The sequence below is a fragment of the Narcine bancroftii genome, chromosome 13 (assembly GCF_036971445.1).
Source record: "Narcine bancroftii isolate sNarBan1 chromosome 13, sNarBan1.hap1, whole genome shotgun sequence".
NCBI classification, from domain to species: Eukaryota; Metazoa; Chordata; class Chondrichthyes; order Torpediniformes; family Narcinidae; genus Narcine; species Narcine bancroftii.
This window is the reverse complement of record NC_091481.1, coordinates 50,923,756-50,940,522: the sequence shown is the minus strand read 5'-3', so window position 1 is coordinate 50,940,522 and position 16,767 is coordinate 50,923,756.

Sequence of the window (16,767 nt, the reverse complement as noted above, 5' to 3'; positions counted from 1 at the left end):
TGCACTCGAAGGAGTAAGAACGAAAGATAAACACATTGTCTAGTTTGGTTTGCTGTGGATTGAGAACGTAGAAACTGAATGTTGTTCCAACTGATGCAATGCACTCCTCGATCAATAGAAACCTTCCTTTCCTCCGTCCCTTCTTATATTCAAGCCTATCTCGAAGAATTTTAAATGTCCCTGCTCTATTCGGTGTCACTGACAGCACTGGCTGAGCATTCTAGCCACCAATTTAATTGATTAAAAAAAAAACAAATATAACCATATAACCATATAACCACTTACAGCACAGAACATGCCAGTTCGGCCCTACTAGTCCATGCCATAGCAAATCCCCACCCTCCTAGTCCCACTGACCAGCACCCGGTCCATACCCCTCTAGTCCCCTCCTATCCATGTAACGATCCAGTCTTTCCTTAAATGTAACCAATGATCCCGCCTCGACCACATCTGCTGGAAGCTCATTCCGCATCCCCACCACCCTCTGCGTAAAGAAATTTCCCCTCATGTTCCCCTTATAATTTTCCCCCTTCAATCTTAAACCATGTCCTCTAGTTTGAATCTCCCCCTTTCTTAATTGAAAAAAGCCTATCCACATTTACTCTGTCTGTCCCTTTTAAAATCTTAAACACCTCTATCAAGTCCCCTCTCAATCTTCTACGCTCCAGAGAAAAAAGCCCCAGTCTGCACAACCTTTCACTGTAAATCAGACCCTGAAATCCTGTCAACATTCTGGTGAACCTTCTCTGCACTCTCTCTATTTTGTTTATATCTTTCCTATAATTTGGTGACCAAAACTGTACACAGTACTCCAAATTTGGCCTCACCAATGCCTTGTACAATTTCATCATAACCTCCCTACTCTTGAATTCAATACTCCGATTTATGAAGGCCAACATTCCAAATGCCTTCTTCACCACACCATCTACCTGAGTATCAGCCTTGAGGATACTATTTACCATAACTCCTAAATCCCTTTGTTGCTCTGCACTCCTCAGTTGTCTACCATTCAATGTATATGACCTATTTAAATTTGCCTTTCCAAAATGCAGCACCTCACATTTCTCTGTATTAAATTCCATCAGCCATTTCTCAGCCCACACCTCCAGCCTTCCTAAATCACCTTTTAATCTACAGTAATCTACCTCACTGTCCACAACACCACCAATCTTTGTGTCATCCGCAAACTTGCTTATCCAATTCTCTACCCCGACATCCAGATCGTTAATATATATAACAAATAATAGTGGTCCCAGGACTGAACCCTGAGGAACTCCACTAGTCACCGGCCTCCAATTGGACAAACAATTTTCTACCACTACTTCTGACACCTTCCATCCAGCCACTGCTGAATCCATTTCACTACCTCCTTATTTATACCTAATGCCTCCACCTTTTTTCCTAACCTCCTGTGGGGAACTTTGTCAAAAGCTTTACTAAAGTCCAAATAGACAACATCCACAGCTTTCCCTTCATCAACTTTTTTTGAAACCCCCTCGAAGAACTCAATCAGGTTTGTCAAGCATGATCTACCCCTGACAAAACCATGCTGAATACTCCCTATCAATCCTTGTACCTCCAGAAATTTGTAAATAGCATCCCTCAGAACACTTTCCATCAACTGCCCACCACAGACGTCAGACTTACAGGCCTATAATTCCCAGGTTTGCATTTGGACCCTTTCTTAAACAGAGGAATCACATGCACCACCCTCCAATCCTTTGGTACCACCCCCGTGGCCAGTGACATCCTAAATATCTCTGTTAATGGCCCCACTCGCTGTCCACTAGCCTCCCTGAGTGTCTTAGGGAATATTTTGTCCGGTCCGGGAGATTTATCCACCTTTATCTTTTTTTAACACAGCCATCACTACCTCCTCGGTTATCCTTATATGCTTCATGACCTCCCCACTATTTTTCTTTACATCAACTAGTTCAACATTTTTTTCTCTAGCGAATACCGAGGCAAAGAAATCATTCAAAATTTCCCCCATTTCCTCAGACTTCTCACTCAGCCTACCCTCGCTATCTACAAGGGGTCCAATTTTATCTCTCACTAATCTTTTACTTTTAATGTACTTATAGAAACCCCTTGGATTTATTTCTACTCTATCAGCCAAAGCCTCTTCATGCCTTTTTTTGGCCTTTCTAATTTCTTTCTTAAGATTCCTTCTACACTTCTTGTAGTCCTCCTTCAACTTCTCAGCTCCCTGCTCTTTATACCTCTTGTACACCTCCCTTTTTCTCCTAACCAAATTTCCAATATTCCTCGAAAACCAAGCCTCCCTATGACTTCCAGCCTTTCCTTTGATCCAGACTGGGACATAACTACTCTGTACCCTCAAAATTTCTTTTTTTAATATCCTCCATTTTTCATTAACATCCTTACCTGAAAATATCCTGTCCCACTCAATACTCCCCAAATCCCTTCTTATTCCTATGAAATTTGCTCTTTTCCAATCCAGAACCTCAACTTTCGGCCTCTCCTTGCTCTTCCTTAAAACTACCCTAAAACTAACAGAATTATGGACACAAGACCCAATTGGTTCTCCAACATTAATGTCCGCTACCTGACCTAGCTTGTTCCCTAACAGGAGATCCAGTATTACACCATCCCGAGTCGGTTCTTCTACTAACTGATTTAGAAAACAATCCTGAACACATTTAACGAACTCCAGCCCATCCAGCCCTCTAACCGTATGGGTATCCCAATCAATGTGTGGGAAGTTCAAATCTCCCATGATCACAATCCTATGATTTTCACACATATACGTTATCTCCCTACAAATTTGTTCCTCTAATTCCCTTGGCCCATTTGGTGGTCTGTAATACATCCCTATTAGCACCCTCTTGCCTCCTACACCCCTCAATTCCACCCAAACAGCCTCACTGGTCGATCCCTTCATACCATCCTGCCACCTCACGGCAGTAATGTCCTCCCTAACAAGCAGAGCAACTCCTCCTCCTTTTTTACCCTCTGATCTATCACATCTAAAACAAATGTATCCTGGAACATTAAGTTGCCAATCCTGCCCCTCCTGTAGCCAGGTCTCACTAATTGCCACAATATCGTGACCCCAAGTATCTATCCATGCTCTCAGCTCATCTACCTTGTTCACTATGCTTCTTGCATTAAAATATATGCATCTCAGAGAATGACCCTCACATATATTCTCTTTTTTACCTTCTACCCTAATCTCCATCCTACCTTTCTTATCTTTTTTTATTCCTAGCTAGGTGGCCATACTCCCTGGACACTGCTCTCACCCTCAGTTCCCCACCCCCTGCCAAACATTTCTGAACTAGCGAAGGTTTCATAAAACATCGGGTCATTTGGATACATATAATTAATAGTGGAAATTAGTAAATCCTATGTCATTTCAAAAAATGATATAGGATTTACTATTTTTTATTTTACTGACAGGAAGCTGGTACAAAGATGATTGATTGACATTAGTGAACAATTTCGGTACAGCAGTCTTGATTATATCAAACTTGTGAATAATATGAATGTGAATTCCAAATGCAAATGTCAACACTCGCCTGGAATAATGGTCTAATCCGGTGCATTAAGTAGATTTGGATGGTCATGCAAATAGGGTGGGTTTGCCGGGATATTGGGCTTTGTCGCAGAGGTACATCGGAGTACCAAACAATAAAGAAGATAAATGAGGGTGTGTCCTTCATGATAGAAGGAATTCACTTAATCACGTGGAAATTATTTTGTTATGGTACAGGGTAATGTCGAGCCGTACATCGATGTCAGTCCCCAGTTCTCCCTGAGGAGCGTGGGGCAGAGCAGGTTAGCTCTTTGATGCCGATTTGGAGCCTGAAGTATACTTGTTGCAATTTAGAAGGACGAGGGTATCTTGTCGAAGTATATGAAATAAACAGATAAGGGCTTGTTCCTTGCACTAGTAGGAGGGACAGGAACAATTAGACAACGACTTAAGATTAGGACAAGAAGATTAATGTCAATGATAAGGAAGAATTGTATCCATGCATAAAGACGCAGGTCAGTGTGCTTCATTATCTGTATTGAAGACACGGCTGGATATATTTTTAAATCATGTGGGAAACATGCGGGTAAATGGAATTGGGACACCGGCAAGATCATCCAGGATAGGCTGATAATGCAACTAATATTATATAATGCATGGTAAATGAAGATTGTCGTGTGGCCTTCAGCATCGTGAGGCTGATATCCTGTTCCAGTGATCTACTGTCCATTGTTCCTTATTATTACATTGTTTGTTTAGATAGCTATTAGATATTGAACACAACAGAATACGTGTAGTCATCTAAATACCGGGCATAACGATAATAACCCACACATTTTGAATCAAACTACAAAGTCTTACTGTTTTCTTAATTTGATAATAATGGATTGAGTTCTGTCCGTCAGAGGTTTGGTTTGTACAATTTTCTGTAAATTCAGTACGTGTCTAACTTTAACTCATATAGTTGATACCTCACGATCACTCTGAAATTCATGTTTCGATAACTGATCTCCTAAATGCATCTATCACCCTTAACACGAGAGGACGTTTCAGACATGAGCAATACAGGAAAAATGAAATGTAAATTTCCTATGTTCTGAGGCATTGTATGGTCAAAATAAGATATCTGAAACAATAAATATAGAATCTGTGCATTAACATTGCAGTAAGCATTTTGAGCTGATGGTCAGTGCGACCAATATATGTGGCCAATTTTATTGGAGAGATTCTGTGGTGTTGCGGAATATTTGGGAATGTTTGAGGGAGATAAATTGGTAAAATTGGAATAGGTTACATATACATACTTTAAAACAGACCTTATTTGAAATACTGAAGAATTCATATTCAATTAATTTACAGAAACTATGGGGAATGCTATGTACATTTCACAAGTCGGTATTAATTCTAATGATGTCACGAAATGAATGGAATATTGTCTTGGAAGAACAACCAGAGCCGGGTTGTCTGTTTAGGACGTTTTTGCAAGGCTTTTAACCTCTCTTCAAAGTGCTCACTCAGCAGTCATTGAGATGTTATTGTTTACCTAAAAGAACAGATGGGAGTGGAAGACTACCCCTATTGTTTGCTGGAGACGACGGGGCGGTGTGGAGGTGGTGATGCAAGTGAGAGAGACATGCGGTTGGCAGTTTGAATATCAGATAGAGAGAGAGAGAGAGTCTTGACTGTGCATGACAGCAAGCTGGAACAAGCCAGGAGAAGCTTGTTGGAATTGAAATGGAAGCTCGAGAGTGGCGGATGCCTGGAAGTGCTATCAGTCTAATGTTTCTCTTGGAAATCTGTGGTAGCCTAAAACAAACAGGTTATCATCTGGAGAACCGTGATGGGTCAAATTTCATCAGAAAGACATTGAGGTGACTAATGGTTGTATCTCAGATGTGGAAATCTTGGAACAACATATCTCTCACTGCAAACCCTCCAAGAACCTTCCTGAGCGGTAAACATTTACCTTTTGAGCATCAAAGCCTGGTGAACCTAGACATGCTAAATACTGTGCACAGTTTAAGAATTGCCTGCAACCAGTGAACTTGGAATTATGAGAAGTAATATTGAATTGTGAACCAAAGAATTATTCTTAAATTTACACATACATTACATACACTTATGCTTGGAAGTAGGAAGGGGTTAAGTTGGGTTAGTAAAGTTAATAGTGATAAGTTAAAATTTAATTCTGTTTTCATCATTAAAGATAATTAAAAACAACTTATGTTTAAGTAACCATTTGTCACGTTGTACATCTTATTGCGGACCACATTTTTTTAAGACTATTACTGTTTGGTTTTGGGGTCCTTTGGGCTCGTAACATTTTATGGGGGATCGTCCAGTTGATTGAAAATGAGTTCTGTGGATTATGAGTCAATTATGTGTTTTTTTTTTCAAAGCTAATTTAAAGTTGATGTCTGTAAAAACAGCAACAAAAGAAGTTGATTTTTTTGTCACATCCATCACCTGCAGGGCGGAAGAGCAAGATAAAAGAGGAACTGATGATTATTTTTAAGGCATTAAAACTGAGTGAAGTTAGGCATTGGATGAGGAAAGTACAAATTCAGAGGGTTATAGTGAAATATTATATAGGTGAGGGAATGTTTGTTAAGAAAGACTTAGAAGATTTTTCCAGTGGATAGATCTGGTGAGTTGCAAGTGGAATTGGAGAAATAGAGGGTGCAAGAGGAAAGATATAAATGTAATTTTGAGTTGCAGAGGGAACAGCATGAGGCACACCAAGCTGAAAGGCAAATCTACTGAAAACAGATGGAATATCAGGCAGAGGAAGCTGAAAAACAGAGGAGATATAAGTTAGAGTTAGCTGAAAGACAGAGAAAATTATGACTTGGAAAATATTGAAAGGAACAGATTACAGAGAATTAAAATTTAGAGGGAGTAACGTAAGAGAACTGAAACTGTAAATCCTGGTGAGAAGTTGTTGGCTAGTAGAGAGGGAGATCTGGTGCCTCCTTTTGATGAGGGAGATATAGATACTTACTTGTAGCTTTTTTAACACATTACTGAGAGCTTAAGATGGCCAAAGAAAAAGAGGACTTTAACTTTCCAAAGTGTACTGAAGACAATTAATCCTCTGAATAGGCTTTTTAATCTGTTCCAAATTAACTTTCTGAAAATGCCTACCATTCTGAGATGTATTTTTGTGAATCAGGGGAAATTCGTCTGCTAATCCTGATGTTTGTCGCCACGTCCCCATGCCTGTCTCATGCATGTATGATACTTTTAAAAAGAAGTATTGAAAGGTTAGTTGGTTCCAGAAGAGTACAGACAAACATTTAGGAGTTTGATGGAAAAATGGAATTCATCTTATATGGATTTTGTTCAGAAGAAATCTGTATGGTTTGACCGTTGATGTGCCTCAAAAGGCATAAAGAATGATATTGACAGATTGAGAGATTTGATGTTAATTGAGCAAATTTAAAGGAGTGTTTCCCAAGGAGATTCAATTATACATGCATGAGACAGGCATGGGGACGTGGCGACAAACATCAGGATTAGCAGACGAATTTCCCCTGATTCACAAAAATACATCTCAGAATGGTAGGCATTTTCAGAAAGTTAATTTGGAACAGATTAAAAAGCCTGTTCAGAGGATTAATGTGGAGCAAGATAGTAAACCTGAAATTAAGTTTGGAGAGAGTGTTTGAAAGGTCAGAACTTCTGGATTTGTATCTAATTTTTGTAAGAAATCTAGTCATGTTATTGCGAATTGTCTAGTATTGAAAAGCAAAAGTGAAAAGCAAGTTGTACCAGAAGAATATATTCAAACAGTTGCATTTAAGCAGGGCAGATGTTGCAAACCTGATAAAGGTGTTATGGATGTTTTCAAACATTTTGTTTCAGAGGGTTTTAAAGTAAAGGAGAGATAATCACAGGTTCCAGTTAAAATTCTTAGGGATACTGGTGCTGCTTAGTTATTGTTGGGACAAGAGATTTTATATTTGGATGAAAGGACTGACAAAGGGGAGACATTGTTGATTAAAGAAATTGGAGGTGAGGTGGAGTCGATATCGATTCACAATATAGTGCTCAATTCAGAGTTATTTTTAAAGGATCTGTTGTAGTAGTACAAATTGCAAAGTTACCCATGCAGCTGGTTTCATTTTTAGTAGGAATGATTTGGCAGAGGATTACCTTGGGTCAGTTTTGAAATTAAAAGTAGGTCTAGGAAGAATGAGGTGGCAGAGAATTGTGAGATATATCCTGCATATGCAGTAACAAGGTTGGTGTCTAAGAAAATATTGAGAGATGACGGAGTTCCGGTTGACGGAGATTTTCCTAGTGTTTCTCAAATGGTGTTTCTCAGCTTTTGTGTTTGGTGATAAAATAACAATGGGTTACTTAGTATGTGCAGTTGGACTTGCTGGATTATCTTTCTAAATGTACGGATATGCTACAAAAGGTGTGGACTAAACTCAAGAGAATCTTGAAATGGCGCAGGGTAAAATTAAGCATTTATTTGGCTGGAAAGCTCAAATGAGGAATATTCAGATTACAATTAAATTTTTGATTTTGTTTCCAACATATGACAATCCTTTAAAAGCTAGATTTTCTGGGTCGTACATATTTAAATCAAAGTTGAATGATGTTAACCATGTTGTTAATGCTCCTGGTAGAAGGAATAACACTCTGGTTTGTCATATAAATATGTTGAAACCTTATTATGAGGATAAGGGGAGTGGAGAGAAATCTGTTTCAGAGGTGTTGTCTGTTGACAGGGTTGAGGAAGTTATGGATCACAAGATTATGGAAACAAACTTTTGTGAGGGTAATCTTAACGAAACCATGTTTCCTGTGTCAAACTCAGCAATTTGGAAAATCTGGAGGAAAAGTTAGGTAATCTTAAGTCACAAGAAAATATGCAGTTGCAGGAATTAATCTCATATCATACGAGTTTGTTTCATGATGTACCAGAAAGGACATCAGTGATTTACCATGACATGTTGGAGAAGCAATTCCCATTATAAAACACCCATTCAGAACACAAAATCAGAAAAGTTAAATCATGAATCAGGAGGTGGAATATATGTTGATAAATGATATTATTAAGACCTTCAAACTCAGATTGGATTTCTTCTTGTATTCTGGTACCGTAAACAGATGGAACCTTTAGGTTTTGTACAACTTACAGGAATGTTAATTCATTAATTTAAACAGATGCTTATCCTATTCCAAGAATAGATGACTGCATTGATAAAATTCGAAAAGCTGAATTTCTTACTAAGTTGGATTGGATTTGTTAAAGTTTTACTGGTGTGTGCCTTTTACTGTGAGAGGAAGGAATATTCCGGCTTTTGTTACCCTGTGTCTGTGTGTGGTTTATACCTTTTGGCATGAAAAATGCCCCTGCAACATTTGAAAGGATGATGATTTCGATAATCTAAGGGTTAACTTATACAGGGTTAAATTATATTGATGACTTGGTGACACATGGGAAGAACATTCAAAGGAACTGGACAAATTGTTTCTAAGATTATTGAAAGCAAACTTAACTGTTAATTTAGTGAAAAGTCAATTTGCAAATGCCTCGGTAACATACTTGGGTCATGTTGTTGGTCATGGCAAATTTGCAACTATTCAAGCAAAGCTGAATGCATTTTAAATTTCCTATTCCCAATGGCCAGAAGGTAGTGCAAAGGATTTTTTTAGGAAGGGAATTATAGGAAATTTTGCAGAAATGTGGCTGAGGTTGCTCTTCCTTTAATCAAACTTTTGAAGGAAAAGGAGAAATTTGTGTGGACTAAAGTGTGTCAGACAGTTTTAGAAAATTTAAAGATATGCTATGCAATTATCCTGTGTTAAAAATCTCCCGGTTTCGATAAACCTTCTTCTGTAGCAGATGATGCTGGTAAGGGAGCAGCAGATGCAGTTTTATTAAAACACATAATGAAATTGACAATCCAATTGCCTACTTTTCAAAGCAAAAACAATGATAATCAAAGGAACTTTTCCACTGTTGATAAAGAACTGTTGCCTATCGTGTTTGCTCTGCAGAACGTTGAGGTATATCTCGGAACCTCTCAGGAAACAATTGTGATATTTACTGAACACAAAAATTTGATCTTTTTCAATAAAATGAAGAACAAAAACAGAAGATTGTTCAACAAGAAGTTTAATATTACAAGAATGTAATCGCAGATTATTCATGTCAGAGGTTTAAATAACATTATAGCAGATTGTTTGTCAAGATGTTATAATTCTACATATACAAATATACTCTCTAAATTGTTACTTTATTGTAAGATGTTATATAAAGATATGTGTGTGTGTGTGTGTGTGTGTGTGTGTGTGTGTGTGTGTGTGTGTGTGTGTGTGTGTGTGTGTGTGTGTGTGTGTGTGTGTTTCTCTTGCAATACGAGGAACATAAAGGAAATTTGTGGTAGCCAGAAAGAAAAAGGTTATTATCTGCAGAACCCTGATGGACAAAGTTTCATCAGCCAGGTTTTGAGGTGACTAATGGTGGTACCTCAGTTGTGGAAATCCTGGAACAACACATCTCTCTCGTCAAACCTACAACTACCTTCCTGAGTGGTAAACATTTACCTTTCGAGCACCAAAGCCTGGTGAACTCCATACATATTAGATTCTGTGCACAGTATTAGAATTGCCTGCAACCAGTGAACATGGAAGAATGAAAAGTGAGATTGAACTGTGAACCAAAGAACATTTCTTAAATTTATACACATATTACATACACGTGCGCTTAGCATTAGAAGAGGTTGAAATTGGGTTAGTTAAGTTTATAGTGATATGTTTAAATTTGATAAGTTAAAACGAAGAGGAAGGAAAGGTTATGGATATTTTCTGTATAGTTTCAAGAAAATTACAATGCGACTCGGCACAATCGGCTGTTCTAGAATGTAAGATTCCTTTTGGTTTCTATTGAGACAATGATTAAAATACTTCATTATATCTTTAGGAGCTATTTAAGTATCCTTAATATTTACAAACACTGGTACGGTGTGAACATACACTTGCCATTCCAAAAATTGCACAACTTCCTCAAACGTGGTGAAAGTTTGGTTTTCCATAAATCCTTCATCTTATTATTTGTTTATAATAATCGAAAAAATAGCAAGCAAATTTACTCTTAAAAATGTACACGACTTCCCATTTCATTACAGCATGCTCTCGAAAAGAGTGCATATGCTTATAAAACCTTTGTGTCCTTTCATTTTAATGCTGGCCAAGAAGGAATCTTGCTTATGTGGGACCTTGCGATTTTATGTTCCTCGCCATAATGGTGAAGCAATAATTATTTTGTCCATTTAAAACCCTGTTCTGGATTCATATATTGACCACTTTTGATTGACTTCTTCAGCTGTCCTCCAGTACGCTGTTTCAAGTAATATAGACAATCTTTAGCGTTTTTAGTATTACGTTCAATGCAATATTCTAAAGATTTCATGAATGTCAGATATTATAATTGATCACCATTAAAAATTAGAATTTTCCTTCTTAGGTAGCCTGTATAAACTTTGTTGTTGCGCTAACATAGCAGAGATTTAACGTTGTTTTGCTACACGTGATATTATATTGTCTTGTTCACCCTAGCTTGCGACTGGTTGCCATGAGGTGATTGAATAAAGACGAGCTTAAACTGGTGCCATAGATGTAGGACCTTGATTTGTGACTAATGGCATTGGTGGAGATCCTTGGGTTGTCAGTGATGGCATTGGTGGAGATCCTTGGGTTGTAAGTGATGGTATTGATGGAGATCCTTGGGTTATAAGTGATAGCATTAATGGGGATACTTGGGTTGTAAGTAATGCCATTGATAGGAACCCTTAGGACGTGAGTGGTGGCATTGATGGAGATATTTGGGTTGTAAGTGATGGCATTGATGGAGATCTTTGATTTGAAGGTTGTTCTCCAATGGTTGATGATCAACACACATGGTTGATTTTTAAAAATTCCTTCCTTTTTGGAAAATAGTTATGTTGTACACTCCGGAGTGATTGAATGCCGCTTGCTCTTTCCTCTCTTGGATTGGTCAATATCATTTGTGCACTTGCATTGACACCCGTGGCCCCTTCCTCGAGTATATTTTTTTTCTTGATGCTGCGGTACCCATGGCTCTTCTGGAATGTTAGGTGTAAGTCGCCTTGGAGATGTAATTTTCAGTGACTGATCTTGCGAAAGCCTGAGATAATGCTTTCATTTTGGCCATATTCATAGTGCATTGTATCTCACGTTCTGGCCTTTTCTTTTTTCCATTCAGTAATCCATCACTTGCCATTTGTAACTTCACTTGTTGATTCTCGATATCAGCTTCTTGCCTGAGTTGCCATTCCTGATTTGATCTTCCTTATCCTCTAAAGCAATGGTACCCGACCTTTTACTTTCCACTCACATACCACTTTAAGTATTTCCTATGTCATGTGTTCTGTGATTAGTAAGTAACTGCTTAAGGTGGTATGTGAGTAGGAAGGGAAGGTTGAGAATCACTGCTCTAGACCCAATTGTTACTGAAATATTTTGCTTGAGACAAAATTGTCATTGCCCATTTCCTTTGGAGTTATGAAACTGTGCACGTAACGAATCAATTTGGAATGATTAAAACAGCGGCTTTCAAACTTTTTCTTCCACCCACATACCACCTTAAGCAATCCCTTATTAATCACAGAACACTTATGGCATAGGGAATACTTAAAGTGATATGTGCGTAGAAAGTGAAAGGTTGGGATCCACTGCTCGAAAGCATATCATTTCCCCAAACTCTGTCGCTGTGCACAGACAGAAGTGAAGTCTGCTTGCACCTTCTAACCTTGGAAATACTATTATCAGGATTCACATCTGAACTTTCACATACGGCTGACTGAGTCTCTATCTTCTGTATTTCGCTACCCCAACACACACACACACACACACACACACACACACACACACACACACACACACACACACACACACACACATTCTCTATCTCTCTTATCCTTTCTCTTTCTCTCTCTCCTATCTCACAGACTCTTTTTCATTCTCCCTCTCTCTCTCTCCCTCTCTCTCTCTCCTCTCTTTCTCTCTCTCTTTCTCTCTCTCTCTCTCTCTCGCTCTCTCTCTCTCTCTCTCTGAGACAAAGCTTGTTTGAAACTCTTTGCTTGCAAAACCACACGATCCTCTCAAACATCAACCTCTCTTCCAGACAGCAGCGGCTCCAAAATGTTCTTTCTTCTGTCGCATTTTGTAAACAACAATCCATTAGTGAAGTTTCCTGAGCACTCTTCAAATGCTCTTGCAATAGTTCTGGACCCGACCCATCTACCATGGGGCAGAGCTACAGTATTTTATATGTGTTTGTATGTGACATACTCCAGCAAACCTTTACCAATTTATCTTCCAAAACATAAATATATAAATTAATATATATATTTATGTATATATACACATCCATACTCTGTGAGACAGGAAATATTTAGATTTCTGAAATGAAGCAATACCTTAGGTCGGATGGCAATATATCTCCTGCAGCAGCTGTCTTCCGACCGTCCTGCCTGGCTGTCGGAATTCTGCTATGGATTCTGCAGGTAAGTGGATTGGAGGCCAAACTGCCGGACCGTAAGTGTGGCAGAAGGGAACATTGGAGTCTCTCACCCCCCCCCCCCCCCCTCCTCATCTATAGGATCAACCGGGTTCGTTGACTGAAAGGGGAAAAAAAAACAAATTATTGAGCACCTTTGCCACACCGCACATATCTTCTTTCATCTATTCTCGGGAAAGAGATACAGCGGCGTGAGAACCGCAATACAGGGCTGAGGAACAGCTTCTTCCCTCGAACTGTATAAATTACTGCTAACACTTGGCATCCGGGACTCTTGTATTTACGAAATTTTATGTATATAGTTGAATGTATAAATAATTAGACTGCATATATATACAGTTTTGTCCAGTTGCGTTTCTGCATGTTTTGCCCCGAGATTCATAGAACGCTACTTTGTTGGGTTTTACTGGTGCAATTAGATATAATAATCTCGCCTTGATCTGACATGACTACGCACAAACCTAATTACCTGAAACCTAGCAAATTCCTTACGCAGGGACTTCATAACAATACTTTTTAAGACAGGATCTCTTCCAAACAAAGCCATGTCGACTCACCTGAAAATAACCATTATCTCCAAATGTACATACATCATATCCCTGCATACCTTCCAATCGTTTTCCTGCCACTAATAGCAGGAATGATGCCTCATAATTTCAAATTGTATCCTATAATTCCCCATTGAACACGTGTGAATTAGAAGCCAACAACCAACATTCTTGGACATTTACTAACACTAGCGAGGATACAACGATTTATATCAATGTCCAAACAATGGTTTACTTTCTTTATTTGATTACCGGGCACATATCCCATTAGCTTCAGTAGTTGTCCACATTAATGCTCCTCAAAAGTCCCAAATACCATGAACATCTTCTTTATTCTTAAAATGGCTTAATCCATGAAATTTCTCCATATCACACTCCTCTACTTTCTCCTTGCAATGCACTGACGCAATGCACCTTTTCTATTTCAAAACTGTCCTATGTATCCAGCCATGAACTCTATCTTTATTTGTGTATGAATGATTCGCTCCTTTTTTAGTTATTAACATTATTTTTTTAACATACGCATAATGCATCTCTGCATTTGCTTTAATCCTATCTAGAAAGGCACCGAATGATCACTTTTGATTAGAGAGCATGTAGATCCTTGATGTCCACCCTAGTTACCCATCGTTGACACCCAATATCTACTTACTTGTCAGAAAGGCACAACAGCGAATGCACTTCCTGAGATGATGGAAGCGGGAAAGGCTACCAGTCCCTTCATATCGACCTCCTGCAGGAAGGTCTATCGAGATCGTCCTAGTCGGCTGCATTACCCTCGCATGTTCGGTTGTTTCAGAGAACTGGACCTGTAGTCATTCAACAGGACCATAAGAAAGGTAGTGAGGATTTCTGGAGGCTACTTTCCTCCATCAACATGTTGTATCGCGGACAATGTCTGATGAGTGCACGCAAAATAATTGAGGACACCCTCACCACGCTCAAAGCATCTTTTGGCTGAACTCATTGTGAAAGAGAAACAGTATAATCACAGCCAGAGCAGCCAGGCTGGGGGAAAAAACTTCAACGCACGGGTAATGAACATACTGAATATCAATGAATTGATCACATTAAACAACCGAGACTGCCATATTTATGAAAAGTTGTCTATCTTCTATTTGTTAATTTATTTGCTTCTCTCTATATCTATATATTTATTTATATATCCATGTGTTCGGTTGTCTGATTTATACATCCATCCATCCATCTATCTATCTATCTATCTATATATCTATCTATCTATCTATCTATCTATCTATCTATCTATCTATCTATCTATCTATCTATCTATCTATCTATCTATCTATCTATCCATCTATCTATCTATCGCTCGAGTTCAGAAGAATGAGAGGAGATCTTATAGAAACATAATCTTATAGGATTATGAAGGGTATGGATCAGATAGATGTAGGAAGGTTTTCAGAGCTGGCCGAGGAAACTAAAACGAGAGGTCACAAGATTCAGGGGAGTAGATTTAGGACAGAGATTATGAAAAATAGTTTTTTTCCCAGAGAGTAGTGAATGTTTGGAATTCTCTAACCAGGGAAGTGGTTGAGGCTGCCTCATTAAACATATTTAAAATTCGGTTAGATAATTTCTTACATGATAGAGGAATTAGGGGATATGGGAGAAGGCAGGTAGGTGGAGGTAGGTCATAAATTAGATCAGCCATGACCGTCTTGAATGGCGGAGCAGGCTCGATGGGCCATTTTTGGCCTACTCCTGTTCCTACTTCCTATTTTCCTGTCTATCTATCTATCTATCTATCTATCGATCTATTGATCTATCTATCTATCTTTATTTATTTGTTTCTCTGTCCATCTACCAACTTATTTAGTTATTTATCTGTTTGTTCGACTGTCTATTTTTATACTCACCTATCAATATAGTTTTATTTATTTATCAATTAATCGACATATTTATCTATTTATTTATTTATCTATGTGTTTATCTACTTATTTATTTATTTGTTTGTATATATGGACAATTGTCCTACATATGCATTTTTATATGCATGTGTGGAATATCGGTTGGTGTGTCAGCGTGTGTTGCATCGAGGACTGGTTTCGTTCAATTGTACTTGGGAAATAACATGACAATAATCTTGAACTGAATATGTCTTTAGGTCAGAGAGGGCACAGACAGAATATGAGGTGCTCTTTATCCAGTTTGCAAGCGGTATCGGTCTGGCTGCGCATGAGACCATAGGCAGAGGATAAATTTAATAGGGTAGCAACTGGGATATTACCGCTATTGAGGCAGAAGAGCTGCGGTGCTCAATGAAGAGATCTACCAGTGTGAGTCCAGTCTCCTTGATGTTACAAAAACAAGCGGGTGCACTGGGTATTAAATATAACCACTGAACATTGACAATTGTAGAATTTATTCACTTGTAAGACTGTTTCAAGCTACATAAGGTGGCCTGTGGTGCACCTCCTGCTTTCAGAGTTAGCACCAGTTGGCGGTTGTTGGGAAGGGAGGAATGAACGAGAAAGAGAGATGGAGGGAGTGGTCTGGTGGTGGATGAATTATCCTTGATAGAAATACCGGGAATGATGTTTTGGATGATGTGTCTGGAGGGGTGTAACAAAAAGACAGGAATAATTCTGTGACTGTGGCTAGTGGAGGCGAAACGTGTCAGGACAGTTGTGCTGGTAATGGAGCATATGTGTGTGAGGTCTGAATTGAAGATGGAAGAGGGAAACTTATGTTTTTGTACTGTTTTAATAAAGGTATTTGTTCGTTAATAAGGATCCAATTATCCATTCTTTGGTGGAATGCCTTCATGACCCCTGAGGTATTAATGGAACCAACACTTTAAACTCTGGGTGATACTACATTTACAGTGATGTGTGCAGTTTTGTTTACCGATTGAAAGACCACATGTAGAACGTTGCAGATTATGCATCGCTGATTCACGGGGATGTCGGCTGCATGCGAGAACAGGCCTGATCAAGGCAAGACAAGATAAGATTATTGTCATCTAATGGTACAAGTACAACCCGATGAAACAGCGTAATTCAGTCTTCAATGCAAAGAAAAAACAGACATACAAATAACTATAACACATGCAGATAAACAATACACATGCAAGGGCAAGTACTTCATCTATGCGAATAAATACATAAATAAACTTTGTTTCATGAAAATGAAAGTCTCGG